At 39.2% G+C, this 15,987-nt stretch overlaps 1 protein-coding gene across 1 annotated transcript in view; it reads left to right on the top strand.

The window, feature by feature from the left end:
- The window catches only part of LOC121277667 (serine/threonine-protein kinase MRCK alpha-like), a 715,733-nt gene that overhangs the window by 63,109 nt on the left and 636,637 nt on the right, over window positions 1-15,987 (top strand). The gene's annotated exons all lie outside the window — the stretch shown is intronic.

The raw sequence follows: 15,987 nt of genomic DNA on the forward strand, positions 1-15,987 counted from the left end.
ATTAAGTCCTTCCACCATGAGAACATAAGAAATAGGAACAGGGATAGACCGTTCGATCCTCCCGTAGCCTGCTCGGCCATTCAATAATATCATGGCTGATCTTATTGTGTTTCGATTTCCACATTCCCATCTAACCCCCATAACCTTTGATTCCCTTGCCAAAAAGAATCTATCTATCTACTTCTGCCTTAAAAAGATTCAATGATCCCACCTCCACTACCTTCTGAGGCAGAGAATTCCAAAGTTGCACAACCCTCTGAGAAAAAAATTCTCCTCATCCTGTCCTAAAACGACCCCTAATTTTAAAACAGTGCCCCCTAGTTCTGGACTCACCCACAAGGGGAAAGACCCTTTCAACATCCGCCTTGTCAAAGTGGTTCAGGGTCTAGTATACTTCATTCAAATCACCCCTCACTCTTCTAAACTCCAGTGGAAACAAGCCCAGTCTGTCCAACCTTTCCTCATAAGACAACCCACTCATTCCAGTTATCAATCTGGTGAACTGCCTCCAATGCATTTACATCCTTCCTTAAATAAGGAGACCAAAAATACCATAGTATTCGAGGTGCGGTCTCACCAATGCCCTGTATAACTGAAGTATAACATCCTTACTCTTATGTTTAATCCCTCTTGTAATAAAGGATAGCATTCCTTAAGACCATGCTTAAGACAAATGTTAAGCACCGTTCAGTCATGCCAGCTACTGGAAGACAGCACAAGGAGAGTGTCCACTTTATATATCCAAGGGCCTACAATGAGTGACTGCAGGGTAGGAAGCACTCAATACTGAAATGTATGGTAGTCCCTTAAATCCATGGTCTGGAGGATGGTGGCAATTCATTCACAAATTTCACTGAGCTGTGTTGCTTACCATGCCACTCATGTATTTTTGGTTCCTGCCATCTGTCTGCTTGTATACAGTGCAGCTGCCAGCATTTCTGCTTCAGACAAAAGCTTCAGGGAATGAGGGGGAGAAATTTGTCATTTGGAGTGGGGAACAAGAGATTATACAAACGATTAAAAAAACCACAGCTACTACTTTATTTATGCCTGACAAAGATTCACCTGTATGAGTGCTGACTCACCCACAGGTAATTCAGCTTGGTTTTTGGGACAAGATTGTTTCTTTTGTAGATATCTTTGTGCTACGGAACAATCACCAAGTCCCCTGCTTCAGCTCACGGAACGGTTAGTTGGGAGGGTTAATGCACTGTGATTCTGCAAATTAAATTTGTTTGTTTGCATTTCCTTTGGTTACATAATTCAGCAAATTGAAACACCCAAAATAAGTAGTTAGCTACATTCCGAGCAGTATTCAAAACAACTAGTGACAAGACCTTCATTCTTTTTTAAGGGGGAGAGTGGGGAAAGAGAAAAAATTTGAGAGAATTAATTAAATTTAAATTAATTAAACATTTTTAAACTGTAGCAAAAAATAAACCAGACCTTTAGATTGGATCTTACAACCTTTGTAACAGGAGTCGGTTTGGTTACATGGACATCATGTTGTTGCCAATATTTTCATAAATGCCAATCATTTGATTTTTATCTGTAGAAGAAAATATTACAGCACAGAAATGAGGCCATTCATCTCATCATGCCTGTGCTGGCTCTTTGAAAGAGCTTTCTGATTAGCCCCACTTGCTCTTCCCAACAGCTCTGTAATTATTTTTTCTTTCTCAAGCACTTATCCAATTCCCTTTTAAAAGTTTTGATTGAATCAGCAGCCATCACTCTATCAGGCAGCGAATTCAGATCCTAACCATTTGCTGCGTAACAATTCTCATCTCCACTCTGGTCCTTTTGTTAATTGCCTTAAATCTGTGTCACTTGGTTACTGACCTACCCGCCAGTGGAAACCGTTTCTCCACACAGCTCAGCTTACTCCGGTACTACCTGAAAGATGCCAAGTCTAAATGGGATGAAACCCATAAAACTGGGAAAAATGGCATTGAACTTTGAGTATTTATTTTGGTTTAAGTACAAATTTTCATGAATGTGTTGTGCATAAATAGAATGCCTTTACAGATTTTAGCAACAGCATAAAACAATGAAATTAACTTTTTCAGGACTATGCAGCATTCACAAAACAAAAGTAACTAGAATTAAAATAGATGATGTTGTGTGGGGAAAAAGGGGAAAGGCATTATTATCTTTCTTACATCACTCTGCTGAATGGAGTATTTAATGTTTTCCTTTGTTGTCCAAAATTATTTCAAATTGAAATCCTTTTTGTCTTGTATGCCGGTGTTTCCCTCTTTCCCTGCTCCGAGAAAATGACTCATTGTCAAGTCACGATGGTTCAATGATGTAAATTGCCTTATATGTGCAATTAATTCTTTGTGGTGAATAGCAGTGGTAACAGTTCAAATCTTGTAAATGCAGTTGTTTAAATTTCCCAAATGGTCTTGTTTTGTTTACATAGTCAGTGCAGGTCATCACAATCAACCTGTCATCGGAGAGAAATCAATAGCCAGCAATGGCTTAGAGGAAAAGGCACCATTCTCCATGCCTTTGTTAACTCTAGACTTGACAATTCTAATGCATTGTTGGCTGGTCTTCCACATTCTACCCTCCGTAAACTTCAGGTCACCTACAATTATGGAGAAATGGATAGGGACTGGGCTTGGGACACCAGCAAAGTTTCTGACTTATAATGGAGATTAATTTGCCGATGACATATTCAGAGGTATGCATGAGAAACTAATATCATGGTCATGACTATAGAATCTGAACTTTTTTAGCAATGGTCTTGTGAAAGGAATCAGGTTATGATTGATGAAATGGTGGATAAAATTTTAGCTAGTCAGCCAGACTGTAAATTGACAAGCGCCCCGGCATGTGTGGTTCATACAAAGAATTCTCCTCAAATGGTTGAGATATATACTCATCAATTAGTCCATGCGTGAAATTAATTTAATTCCTGTTCTTTATGATAATTCTCCTGTTCTAGAAGATACTACAATTAGTTCCATTTTTTTCTGCACATTTGAATGTTTTGCATGCAGGAAGACAGGCTTTATCAAGGCTCAGATCTCAGCGAAAATTCTTAGAACGCTGAGGCATCGTATGAGACCATCTGAGACAGTTCACTTAAGGAGATGTGGTACACTATAAAATTGAAGGTCATGGGGAATGAAAAGCTGTGGTAAGATAGTGCTTAAAAGTGACATTTGAGGTTCATTTCTCACAATTAATCGCAAAAATTAGAAATGTTGGACCCTGAGCACTTGATAGAAGTAAATGAGATACTTCTGTACCTCAAGTGCTCAGACATTTTGTGATGAGGGTCCTGAGGAGCAGAATACTTAGTTCAAGGACTGGGTAATGATAATCATGGCATACTTAATAGAGCTATCACATCCACAGACCAACTGCCCAGAGTGGATTTTTGCAGAGTCATAGAGTCATTACAGCACCCAAAGAGGTCATTCAGCCCATCGAGTCAATACCAATTTTCTGTGGAGCAATCCAATCAGTCCCATTCAGGTGACATATATTCCAGAGAGGTTTAATGAGTGGAGGATGTGACAATTATAGACATGGAGGAAAAGTTACTGGTGAGTTTAAATATGGATCGAAGGTTCGGGATGATGATCAAGAAGCAAGATTCATGGACTTGCAGAATAGGGTGATAGAGTGGAAAGTAAGAAAGCACAGTGCAAGTACTGATAGTGTCTGGAATGACTCTTGTATCAGAAAATGACCATGAACTGGAGAATGAACCTCCAATAGTGCAAGAGAGAGATCTTGCAGTAGTAATCCCAGCAGATATAAAAATGGAAATAGAGGCTGTAGCATGAACAGATTATACAATGAAATAAAGGCCACAGAGTAATCTCAAAACAAAACTAGAAGCAGAAGCCCTCATAATCATAAAGTTTGGATCGGTGTCATTAAACTTCAGAATAAACTAATAAGCGAGGCAAAACGGAGGGAATTAGATAGTTGGAGTGAGTTTGAAATTTATTCCAACGTTCCAGATAACGGGTAACCAGTTTTGTCACTTATGTGGATTTGTACTTAAAATGTGCCTACTGATTGGACTTATAAGACTAAACAAAGTGAGGCTAGTTGCTCTGATTTTGAAGATACAAATGTGAGTGGGCTATCCCACAGCTGGAAAGTAATCTTAAGATTCTTTTAATTCTTTGACCTAAATTCCCGTGACTATGTGACCATCAACATAAAAGCTGCATTTTTGCAGTGTGACACCATTCAGAGGGAAGTGTTTCTGAAACTGTCCAAAGAGGCAGCAGATGCAAAAGGAAAGCTGTCAAAACTGAACAAGTGCATCTAAGGCCTGAATGCTGTGGTCTTTTTTGGCAGGATCTGAAAATATATTGTGTTCAACTGAAAGCAAATCCCACAATGTTTTATTGGTATCATAAAAAAGAACTTCCAGATATGTATGATGCATGTTGATGATTTCTTTTGTGATGCTCCTGCGTCATTTGAAAAATGTGTTATTGATAAGATTAACAGCGAATTTTAAATTGGGAAGCAGGTTTGTGGGGCTTTTAAATATATTGATTTTTAGCAAAGAAGGTCCCGAATCAACAATTCTATTTAAGAGTGTCGCTCCAATCTTGGTTAATCGTACCAGGTCATCACAGAAAGACGATTTAAGAGACAGAGCAATTGCAAAGTTTGATTGGTCAGTTGAACTGGTTGTGCAGTCAGACTAGATCAGATGCTAGTTTTGATTTGCTGGAGTTAAGTTCTACGATGAAGCACCCTAACTGGAGAATATTTTAAAGGCAAATAAAACATGAAGATTAAATCTGGATAAATGCATACTTAAGTTCCCATCCCTAGGTGACCAAGGACATGGAGCTAACCATTTTTGGCAATGTTTCACATTCTAATCTTCCTGATGGGATTGGTATTGTAGTACAGCATGGGTCAGAATAGGAAATGTTGTCCTTTAGTTTGGGAAGCTAAGAAAATGAAAGAGTTTCTAAAAGGACTGGTTCTTGTGGACGCAGTGGAGATGGGATTCTATTTGTCAGTTTTTTAAAAGTGAGATTTAAGTGACAATAAGTGTACTAAAGATAATATGCCCATTGAATGTTATGTTGATTGTTCATTGTGATTTAATATGCACTCTAAGAAAGGTGTGAGTGAGAAAAAGTTCTGGATTGATCTGGATTCAGCATCCGCAGTTTTTTGCTTTTATCTGGATTGATCTTGCTGGCTTGAAACAAATACTGGAGAGGAGGGAAGTCTCTGAAATTAAATGAGTGGATACAGGTTTTACAGAAAGAAGATGGGTGTCTTGCAGTCCAATTTTGTACCGAATATGGAAGTTTTTGATTTAATTTTTGAAAATTTATACATATAAACTTTAATTTTAATTTAAAGACTAAGAATGGAATCTGATAAATGTATTTATTTGTACTCAGGTTCTGGGCATTAACTGGGGATTCACTTGTGCTCCTATATATAGCCTGGCTGTGTGTTTTGAGGTGCATGTTTGTAACCTGTTCCTCTAAATAAAAGCTTACAAGTGTATAAAGATTAGGGGCAGTTGTATCCTTTACCGCCTGGCTATCTATAATAGAATTCTGTGCCATTTGTGGGTGCCATTTTTTATTGCAATGCGCTGCTACATTTACCTTATAGAATTGCCAATAAAGTCTGATGCTGGCAGAAGCTTTGCAGGGCAAATGCAGCCTAAGAATATCTCTAGTTAATATGCTCCCTTAGGCATGTCCCACATATGTCAAATCACATGCAGAATCAGCCGACACCAAAAAAGTCAGTTTCCTTTGCAGGAGCTAGCTCATTAAATCTAGCCTACAGGCAACCTCTATTCACAGTGTTCAGTTGTTCTGTTTTCTTTCTTTGTGACTTGATTTTTATTCTCCTGGGAGAGTAATTTGAAAAGAGTTGATCCTGTGTAAGTTTACAGTGAGACCCTGAATGCTTTGTTAAGATAATTTATGTCATAATTTATGGTTGCTGTGGATGCCCTTGGTCATTTTGTGCCCTAACTAAATGTTATAATTGGTCAGTCCCTGTTCTTAAGTATGTTAAAAGAAAGAGCTACATTTATGTAGCCCCTCCATGACGACAGAATGTCTCAAAGTAATTTACAGCTAATGAAGTACGTTTGAAGCGTTGGTACTTTCGCAATGTAGGAAATGCAGCAGCCAATTTGCACACAGCAAGCTCCCACAAACAGCAGTGGGAGCATGATCAGATAATCAGTTCTTGTGATGTTGGTTGAGGGATAACAATTGACCAGGGGATAACTCCCCTGTTCTTCTTTGAAATAGTGCTTTGGAGTTAACTGACAAGGCAGACAGTGCCTCAATTTAACATCTCATCTAAAAGATGGCACCATCGATGGAGTGTCAGCCTTCATTTTTCTGCTTAAGTCTGGGACTTGAACCCACAATCTTCTGATTCCGTTGCTAATTGAACCATGTCATATGTTGTAAGCTGACTTCATATTATACACATTTAACTTATGTCTAACAAAAAACCAGTTTACACGTGTATAAAAATGTTAATATTTGACTCCACTGGATGGCTGCATTTGAAATTTGACCTTGACAGACGACACTTGATTTGTTCAGTATGGACCGCTGCTGAGCACATTTTGGGACAGTGTAATGTGCGGCTGAGGTTTGTGGCTGAGATCACACAGTTTAAATGCTAGTGTTATTTGTGGCTGCCATTGAGTCACTAGGTTAGGTAATGTGTTAAAATTAAATTATCAGATATGGGACCATGGTTGCCAAGAACCTCTGACCTGGAAGGTCAAAGACCTTCAATGTCAGCCACTGTAATTCTGCTATTGTGAGGATCCTGATCCATGAAACTTATTCAGGTGGTTTGTGCTTTTCACACTTTCATAGGTTGGTGGGTGTCTGGAATTCACCACTAAGTTAGTGGTTGAGGCTGAAATGCTCAATTCATTTATAATGCTCATCTGTATCTGAAGAGCTGTAACCTACAAGGCTATGGACCAGGAGCTGGAAAGTGGGATTGAAATGAGCGGCTAGTTTCCTTTTTTTGTTTTTGGCTGGCACGGACACAATGGGCTGAATGGCCTCTTTCTGCACCATCTACTGTGCCTGTCCCAGTCTCTGCACATGAGTGCAAAAATTCCACGAAAACTCAGAATCAGCAATATCCCACAAAATATATTGTTGTGTTAAATTAAATGGCGGGTATGGAGTAGTGCAGTGGGCTGTTCGATCCCAGCTTCTCTGTGTTATAGCCTTGGCCAAAGTTGAGTCATAATGCACAAAAGAAAATTGAAGAAAAAAATAGACCATCTTCCACAACCTGTGGGCATCCCAAAATGCTTCACAGTTAATTCACTACGTTTGAACTATCGTCATTGTTGTTAAATAGGCAAATGTGAATTTGAGGTTCCACAATCAGCAATGAGATAAATGATGAGATAAAATTTTTGCGGAGGTTGGGGAATATATGTTGGCTGCCCTACTTTCCTTCAAATATGGGATCTTTTAAGACCACCTCAATAGGAACATAAGAAATAGGAGCAGGGGTAAGCCATTTAACCCGTCGAGCCTGCTCCGCCATTCAAACGGATCATTTTTGATCATCTACTCCTACGCCATTTTTTCCACTATCCCCAAATCCCTTGATGTCATTAGTACCCAGAAATCTATCGATTTCTGTCCTGAATTTGCTCATTGATTGAGCTTCCACAGCCCTCTGGGGTAGAGAAGTCCAAAAAAATCACCATCCTCCCAGTAAAGAAATACCTTCTCATCTCAGTCTTAAATGGCTTGCCCCTTTATACTGATACTGTGTCCCCTGGTTCTTGACTCACCATCAAGGGAAAACATCCTATCCACATCTATCCTTTCGTGTCCTGTAAAAATTTTGTAAATTCAATGAGATCACCCTTCATTCTTTGAAATTCTAGAGAATGCAGGCCCAGTTTCCTCAATCTCTTCACATAAGACATTCTTGCCATTCCAGGGTTAGTCTGGTGAACCTCCACTACATTCCCTCTATGGCAAGTACATCCTTCCTTAGAGAAGGAAACCAAAACTGTACACAGTACTCCAGGTGAGGTCTCACCAAGGTTCTATGCAACTGCAGCAAGACATCTTTACTCCTATACTCAAATCCCCATGTGACGAAAGCCAATATACCATTTGCCTTTCTAATTGCTTGCTGCACCTGCATGCTAACTTTTAGTGACACATGAACAAGGACACCCAGGTCCCTTTGGGCACCGTCACCTCCCAACCCCTCACTCTAAGAAATACTCTGCCTTTCTGTTTCTTCTACCAAAGAGGATAACTTCTCACTTAGATTATATTCCATCTGCCTTGTTATTGCCCTTTCACTTAGCCTGTCTGAATCCCCTTGAAGCTTCCTTGCATCCCCCTCACAACTCAAATTCCCACCTAGTTTGGTGCTATCAGCAAATTTGGAAATATTACATTTGGTCCCCACATCCCAAATCATTGATATAGATTGTGAACGGCTGTGGACCCAGCACTGATCCTTGCGGTACCCCACTGGTAACAGCCTACCTCCCTGAGAATGACCTGTTTATTCCTACTCTGCCGTTGCCCATCCCTAATTACCATTGTGAAAACGGTAGTGAGTCCCTTCTTGAACAGCTGAAATCCATGTGGTGTAGGTATACCCACAGTGCTGTTAAGAAGGGAGTTCCAGGATTTTAACCCAGCGATACTGAAGGAATGGCGATATGGCTCCACATTAGAATGGCGTGTGACTTGGAGGGGAACTTGCAGGTGGTGGTGTTCCCCATGTGTCTGCTGCCGTTGTTCTCCTAGATGGTAGTGAGTTTGGGAGGTGTCATTTCATCAAAAAGCCAGCATCTCCGACCGTGCAGCGTTTCCCTTGTACTGCATTGAAGTTTTAGCCATATTATGTAATCAGGCCCTGGAGTGGCACTTGGATCCATGACTACCTCAATTTAGACAAGAGTGCTATCACTAAGCCAAGGATGACACTTCAAATGAATGCACAAAAGTGCTCATAATAGTACTTTTGATAACTGCAAGACTTTCACTGAGCCGTGCAAATAAAGGAGGTCTCTTGGTTCTTTATTTGCTCTGCAATGAGCTAGTTGATTTCTCCTGGGTTGATAGTTAATATGGTGCAGTCATCTTCAACCACCCTGAGCTGCAGAGAGGAAAATTCAGCTCAAGTTTACAATGCTGGTGTGGCCTGTGCTGAAAACTGTATGGGGTGTGAGGTAAGATTTTATTTCTCTTAGATACTTCATCTTTATTACCAAAGTTGGGGTCCTTACCATTATGCTGAGCCTCCTACTTTAATAGTTGAACTTGTTTTCAAAATGGCTGTGTATAACTGTTTACCATGTGTTTTCAATGTGTGCAATATTACTATAAATGGCCATTCTGTGTGATTGTGTATATTGAAAATACAAGCTAGCCAAATGCCAAGAGGAATTTGTTTCCACGTCTTGTTGATTTAGTTGATGTGCAGCTTGTAGAAGTTAATAACAGTAAGTTTTTTTTCTTTATTCCTTCATGGGATGTGGGCCAGCATTTGTTGCTCATCCCTAATTGCCCTTGAAATGAGTGGCATGGTTCGCCATTTCAGAGGTTAGTTAGAGTCAACTACATTGTTGTGGGTCTGTAGTCGCATGTGGGCCAGACCAGGCATATCTCCTTCCTTAATGGACATTAGGGAACCAGATGGGTTTTTATGACAATTGATAGTTTCATGGTCATCATTATTGAGACTAGCTTTTAATTCCAGATTTATTAATTGAATTTAAATTCCACCAGCTGTCATAGTGGGATTTGAATCCATGTGCCCAGCGCAATAGCCTGGGCCTTGTTTACTAGTTTAGTGACATTACCACTATGCCACTGAATCCCCAGCAGCAAACATCAGGATACAGCTGCACTACTATTGTGTATAATAAGATAAGTTAGTGATTATCCTTGTTTTGAAAGAGTGATGAGAGCCCTGTTGCTCATTTTAAAAATTATTTTCAAATAATTAACTTAACTTTTCATGTAAGGATTAAGTCTGTAATTTTATCAGTTGTTTCCTATTTGAAACACGGTACCACATTGGCTTCTTTCCAGTTCATTAACTTTTTCAAGATGACTCTCAGTGCCTTCAAAATTTTGTCCCCAGTCTCACTTAATATCCATCTCTGAGGATTTTGAACCTTTTGGGTGTTAAGGTTGTTGAACCTCCTCTGATCGATGGCATGTTACTAATGTCTTCCAAGTAGTGCTACTAGTAAAAATTCAGTACATTAGCTTTTAGCTCAGCTTTGACTCCGCTGAAATCTTCATGTCCTCAATAATCTTGTTGTACTGGAAGATTGTTTTTAAACTTCATTTTGGCTTCTATAGTGTGCTCATTTCTAGCTATCCAGAACCCCTTTTTAAAGTAACATTTTTGGATCTTTGCCCTAGCTTGTTAAACTTGCAACATAATCTTGCACATACTTTGGATTTTACTATATCTTGAAGTTTGCTAAACAGAAAGTCAACCTGTAGAGAGTTCTTGAGTGGCTTGGTTTGGAGATTGTTACATTGAAATTTCTGCATGCATCAGACAGCCCACCAAATCTGGAAAAACAACTCAAAGCCTTCTATTGCCAAGCAAATTTGATATTGCTGCTGGTAAATAGCTCAAAACTTGATGACAATCATCAATTAAGTCAGGCTTCTTGCTTGGGCTGGCCCAGTTGCAAACAGTTTTCTTCCAGTGGATTTTTGAGCATTAACTAGATGCTTTTTCCCCAGCTGGTATCTTTTTCTGAGGCACTCAAAACTACACTCTAAACTCACTATTACTTCAACTGAAGAGCAAGCACGAGTTTCTTAAACTCAGTCCCCAGCAGTCTTGTAGTGTTTCTTATCAGAGAGCTTCCCTTTCTGACATACACACTCTGAACTTTTTTTGTCTTTCCCTATGTCTGTTTGTGTATCTTTGGACCCCTGTCACTAGGCAACAGCAGTTTTTTCTACTTTGTTTTTTCCCCCCCAAATCACTGAACTACTAACCCCTTTGTAACCCATCTTTTCACTTCAAGGGTTGTAAAACCTCATTAAAAATGCACGTATACAAACAAATCCAGAAAACCCAAACTTTTTGTTAGGGGACCCAGACTTCGCAGCACCAAACTCACAAAAAAACCTAAATAAAAATGAAACCGTATTCCATCTTTCTTAACACACAGATATAAATATAAATTAAACTTAGTTATTCATTGTTCCTAATGAAATGCTTCAACCTCGCACTCAACATTTAAAAAAAAAAGTTAACTGACAAAATCTGATCCCTTAACCTGAGAATGAATGGTTTATGCATTTTTTTCCCCAAAGAATAGAATCATATGCTTGCACAATTGGTTCTAGGGGCTTATCTCTGACTTTTTCAGTAGTGGTGCCAGACTTCTGTTTCTGCTCCTCGAGGTTTTGCTTTGGGTTGAGCTGGCCACCCAACAAAGAACAGAATTTGCTTGAGATGCTGACAAATGCGATGTAGAGTCTCATTGATTGTCCAAATCAGACCAATGTTGTTTTATGAATATATCTTCAAGCTAATGAACATTTCAGTGCAGAAAGAGGCCAGTTTGCTGTTCTACTATGTGACAGACCCATCTGCTGTATTATCAGTTTCTGGCTCTTTCCCTGTATCCCTCAATATTTGTTTTTGAGTGTTTTGCCTAATTCCCTCAAACGTTGTGAATGATTCAGCTTCAGTAGCTACGTGTGCAATGCATTATTTATTTGATTGACACTTAATGTGACAAAGTTCCTTCTAACTTGCCTTTTATGTCACTCTGCAATCTGGCATGAGCTGCTATACATTAGAGCTGTGCTTGTAAATTGCAACCTTTTCATGAGTAAAAGTTGAACTCATTACATAGAATTCACAGAATTTATAGATTTGTTACAGCACAGAAGGAAGCCATTTGGCCCATTGTATCTACGCCAGCTCTCCGAATGAGCAGTTCACTTAATGCTATTCTCCTGCCTTCTCCCCATAACCCTGAACATTCTTCCTTTTCAGAGAACCGTCTAATTCCCTTTTGGATGCCTCAATTGAACCTGCCTCCATCACACTCGCAGGCAGTGCATTCCAGACCATAACTATGCACTGCATGAAAAAGGTTTTTCTTATATTGTTTTTACTTCTTTTGCCAAATACTTTAAATCTGTGCCCTCTCATTCTCAATCCTTTCATGAGTGGGAACAGTATCTCCCTATCTACTCTGTCCAGCTCCCTCATGATTTTGGATACCTCTATCAAATCTCCTTATAGCCACCTTTTCTCTCAGGAAAACAGCCTAACTTTTCCAATCTGTCTTCATAACTGATGTTCCTCATGCGTAGAACCCATCCTCGTGAATCTTTTCTGCACTGTCTCCAATAACTTCACACCCTTCCTAAATTGCGGTGCTCAGAACTGGGCGCAATACTCTAGCTGAGCACAAACTAGTTAGTATACAAGTTCAGCATAACCTCATTGCTCTTGTACTCTTAAACTCTGCTGATAAAACCTACAGAACTATATGCATTAGTAACCACTCTCTCTACCTGCCCTGTCACCTTCAGTGACATAAGCACATGTACACCTAGGTCCCCCTGCCCCTGCACCTCCTTCAGAGTTGTACCCTTTATTTTATATTGTATCTTCATGTTTTTCCCTACCAAAATGAATCATTTCACATTTCTCTGCATTGAACTTAATCTGCCAACTGTCGCCCGTTCCACCAACTTGTCTCTGCCCCTTTTGGAAGTTCCACACCATCCTCACATTTCACAATACCTCCTAATTTCGTGTTCCGAAAATTTTGAAATTATGGCCTGTGCATCAAGGTTTAGGTCGTTATAAAGTGAGGGTCCCAGCACTGACCTCTGGGGAACTCCCTCCAAACCTTCCTCTAGTCCAAAAAGCATCCAATTAACCACCACATTGTTTCCTATCACTCAACCAATTTCATATCCATGTTGCTGCTACTGTCCCTTTTATCCCATGAGCTGTAACTTTTCCCACAAGTCTGTTACGTAGCACTGTATTGAATGCCTTTTGGAAATAATTGCAGCCATTACTTAAAAATGAAATCATTCTTTTTAAAGAAACGTTGCGCATGAGGATGAATTCAGTTGTTATTTTCAGTGATCTAAGCAAAAGCCTGTATTTGTAAGTAACATATTCCTGTGGAGCTCTGCTTAGTGTAGATCACTGGGTAAATTGGGATTATCTGTCAATCGCCCAACATACTTTACAATTTACGAACATTCGACATATGAAAATAGGAGCAGGAGTAGGCCACTAGGCCCCTTGGGCCTGCTCTGCCATTCAATAAGATCATGGCTTTTTCTTTTTAACTTTTCAGTAATTATAAGAGGTTTTATACTGTAGAGGGTAATGTGGTGTGGAAGAGAGAGTATGGAGGAGAAAACATGACTAGGACAGAGGGAAAGCTGAAGAGAGAAGAGCTGAATCTCATTATATCAAGCAGCACCTCGTTTAAAGAGCCGGCACAGTGGACTGAATGGCACTTGTGTTTATGTATGTGTACTATTTTGTCATCCAGCCTCCTTCAAGCTGCATTCAGGGCGTGAACACTAACACGTTTATTTCACTGTGCTCCTGTCTCGTGTACCACAGTTATCTGGAGGAGGGGGGGAAGAGTAATGCATGAATCTTTTGTACAATCAAATACTTTAAAATGAATTTCAGAGAGGTCTAAATTTGTTTGAAGGGCACGATATCACCTTCATTAATTTAAATGGAAGCATTGCCTTACCACATACAATTGCTGATTGCATACTGGAAGCAGCACAAAACTCCAACAGTGCCTGCTGTTTAGGCAGGTTTAGTTTCCTTTTGTTTGCTAATCATTCCTGCCCTTGCCTATGTAGCAGAATAGAATATTTTCAGTTTGTTGTAATTGGTCCAAGATACTTCAGTGAAATATACCTCAGTCATAGTTACTGTTAATTTTTCGAGTGTCCAATGCACAACATCATTTGCACAAATGTTTTTTCCATTAGTAATAGCTGAATCTGTGTGTGACTGTCATGCCATTGCACAAGGCTTGACATGAAGGCTTAACTTAATTCCACATTGGAAGTTTTCATGAGAGTCTGGTCAATGAATAATGGATGGTTATGTATTTGGAACTCTGCTGCCCCTTACTGTACACATCCAGTGTGTTATTTTCTTTGGTAAGTATCAATAAAAAATTCCCAAAGAACTTCTAAGTGATACAGATTTTAAGAAATATATAAGGTTCAAAATGAACTGAAGCCTTATTATTCTTCATTTCCCTTTCTCTCCCCTTTCACCCTTATTTGGCCTGCTTGTGTGACCTTGCATTCAGTTCAGCCTTTCTTCCCATTCATTCTGTTATCCATTGGGGAGTCATAGAATCATCTTGCCCTACATCACAGTTTACAGTAAATGTTCTGTGCCTGCTATGCCATTAACATGAGAAGATTCCTTGATTTTGTCACTAATAAAAAGATTCATTAATTAACGGTGTCGGCACAAATCAGTCCAACATTTTGGAAGGCAGTGCAAGCTGTGTAAAATCTTTAGAAGTGAAAAGTGCGAAGTCGAGGAAAAGCAAAGTACAGAACTACTTCAATTTTAGAAGAGTTAGTTCAAATAAAAAACTTCACTAGCTGTCTAATTAATTTTGAAACTATCTTTACATTTGAGTCATTCATATTTTAGATGTCGGTAGTTGTTTTTCTATACTGAGTAGAAAAAAATGCAAATTGCAAGGTAATTTTTGTTAACTGGCGTGGGGGAAGAAACGACTCATTTTGCCTTTGGAAGGATGTTGTTGCAGCTGTGCAGTCCTAGCTGTTCGGGTACCAGCAAATGTACTTTGAATTAAGTTGGAAGTCTCAAATAATGGAGCAGTCAGTTTTGCTACTGATTGTTCCTAATGATGAGACTGATGAAGATGTTGTGTTCTATGATGTAAAAAATGTATTTATCCTTCAGAAAAGATCAGTATTTTAGGAGAGCATATTGGCAAAGGCTGATGTAGTTTTATCTCTAATTTCTCTCCTTTGTTATTCTTTTATTTCTTTCTGTTTTTCTGTCTCTTTTACCCCACTCCCATTATCTTTGCATTCTAAGAAAGTTTGCCTTGTACTGATGGAGGACAAGTTTACTTGTACTCTTTGGTGAAAATGAAACTACTCTATAATCATGGGTTTATCCAAACTCGTTAGTGAGAGTAACATCTCTAGTTTATAAAGTGTTTGGTCTCACTGCGCGGTATGGATAAATATAATGCTCAATTAGTATAAAACACACTTCCAAGAAATCTTGTACAGGTGGCAGGGGGGAAACAGGTAATAGTATATTGCACCACTCTTAAGCCCTTGTACGATGTTGACCATGGAACATTGACTGAAAAGTATGTTGGCGTAATAAGACTTTGGGGCCTTGAAGCCCTAGTGTGGTTTTGTCTGCTGTTTTATTAACTGGCTCACTGTGATCACAAGTTTGTCTCTCATCTCTTTTTCCCACTCTCTCTATGATGGCCAACAATCATAGGAAGAACTTTGATGCTTGTAATACCATGAGCTGAAAATACAGAACATCGTTATTTTTAACTTGAAAATTACCTGAATTGATTATATTTTCAAACATTGAATGAGAAAAGCCCATTAAGTGTAACAAACCTGTTCTTTCTAGTTATTTAGTTTGCACTATCATAAAATCTACCCAACTTATTTAACTTTCTGCTGAACGATTCTGCAGTTTCTCTCTGTCTGTCAAAAGGTAAACAGACCAAACTTTCAAAATATCTCAACAGCTTTAAGTGCTGTTATTCTTCCATGAGCATGTGCTTTCCATGACCTGACATTTCTATGGACTATGCAGCTCAGGAGCCAAGAGGTTCCATGCAATATTTGCTTGTCTCAACCTGCATTTATCCTTCTAAACCTCAGTGTCATTTCGAATCAGATATGCACGCAGTTCCTTTTTCCCCAAGCC

Source organism: Carcharodon carcharias, chromosome 5 (assembly GCF_017639515.1).
Source record: "Carcharodon carcharias isolate sCarCar2 chromosome 5, sCarCar2.pri, whole genome shotgun sequence".
NCBI lineage: Eukaryota > Metazoa > Chordata > Chondrichthyes > Lamniformes > Lamnidae > Carcharodon > Carcharodon carcharias.